This window comes from Belonocnema kinseyi, chromosome 4, assembly GCF_010883055.1.
Source record: "Belonocnema kinseyi isolate 2016_QV_RU_SX_M_011 chromosome 4, B_treatae_v1, whole genome shotgun sequence".
Lineage (NCBI taxonomy): Eukaryota > Metazoa > Arthropoda > Insecta > Hymenoptera > Cynipidae > Belonocnema > Belonocnema kinseyi.
In genome coordinates this window covers 136766285-136767811 of record NC_046660.1, presented here as the reverse complement: position 1 = coordinate 136767811, position 1527 = coordinate 136766285, and the positions used below count along the sequence as shown (strand labels likewise).

Genomic DNA, 1527 nt, shown 5'->3' with positions numbered 1-1527 from the left:
AAATTTTCTAGGAATTTTCAAAAGATTTAAAATGATTTTAAATATTTTAGAATGTTTAAAAATATTTCAATTCATTTTCAATTCATTTGTATCATTTAAAGGAATTTCAACGAATTACAAAAATTGCAGCAGGGTTGTTTAAAAAAACTTCGTAGTACCTTAATAATATTTAAAAGATGTCGAGGGTTCTTAAAAGATTTCAAAGGATTTTCAATATTTTAGGGTCTTTTAAAACATTACAAGGAATTTACAAATAATTTCAATAATTCAATGCAATTAGAAATAATTTTAGCTTTTTTTTTAAACTTTTCTGCTATTTCATATCCTTGAAAATCTCACACCAAAATATTAAAATCATTCAAAAATTTCTTTAGATCTATTAAAATATCCTAAAATATTGAAATTCCTTTAAATTATAAAAATGAATTGAAAATTCAATGAAATATTTTTAAACTAAATTTCAGTCTGAAATAATTTCGTTTAGAGATTGTCCAATTGAAAAACATACATTTAAATTTTGAACGCATTTAATTAATTTATTATTATTCATTTTTTATAAATAAACTACCAAGTTACAATTTTAAATGTGAAGACTTGCATTACATAGAGTTGAAAATTATTCTGATGGATTAGTTGAAAATTTTTGAAAATAAAATTTCGAAAGAATTGAATTTTTATTGATTCCATCTTCAAAACTCTAATGTACAAACACTTCAATATTTAACGTTTTCAAACTCTTCTTTTTTTTAAATTTCAATTTGAAGTTTTACAAAATTTCAAAAGATTTCAAAAGATTTCTAAAGATTTTTAATATTTGAGGATGATTTAAAAGATGTCTAAGAATTTTCAATTTATTTTTACTACTTACAGGAATTTCAAAGAATTAAAAAATGTTTAGAAGGCTTGTTTTTAAAAATTCCAAAGTAATTTAAAAATCTTTAAAAAAAGTACGAGACATTTCAAAATACTTGAGAGTTTTTAAAAAAATTCCAAGGAATTTTCATTGATTACAGTAATTTAATATGATATTTTGAAGAATTTGAAATATTTCATGGAATTTTCAGAAGCTTAAAAAACTGTTAAGAAATTTCAACAGATTTTCAATATTTGTGAATGTTTTAAAAGATGTCAAGTAATTTTCAATTTATTTTTATAATTTCAAGGAATTTTCAAGAGATTTAAAAAAATTCAAAAGATTTCAACAGATATTTAAGGATTTTGAATATTTGAGTAGTTTGTAGTTGTCAATCGACCGTTAAATTCTCTTGTGTTTTCTGTAACAGTTTCGTGGTATCTCTTGAAGAGGCCAGTCGTACATATACTCGGTTGGGGAAAAAGCCAAACAAAAAATTTTAAATTTTGTATAAATTCACTTTCTTATATTGTGCTTGGATATGAAGTTACTAGGAAATCCAGAAACGCACTCAAAGATAAGTAATTCATAGCAATTCATTATAATTTTACGATAAAAAAAGTAAATTTTAAACCTGCAAACTAAAAATAACGCTGAGATTTTGCACCGGCGGG

At 22.7% G+C, this 1527-nt stretch overlaps 1 protein-coding gene across 2 annotated transcripts in view; it reads right to left on the bottom strand.

Annotated features, from left to right (window-relative positions):
• Window positions 1–1527, bottom strand: part of LOC117172006 (protein kinase C-binding protein NELL1-like) — a 588191-nt gene that overhangs the window by 79605 nt on the left and 507059 nt on the right. The window lies entirely within an intron of this gene.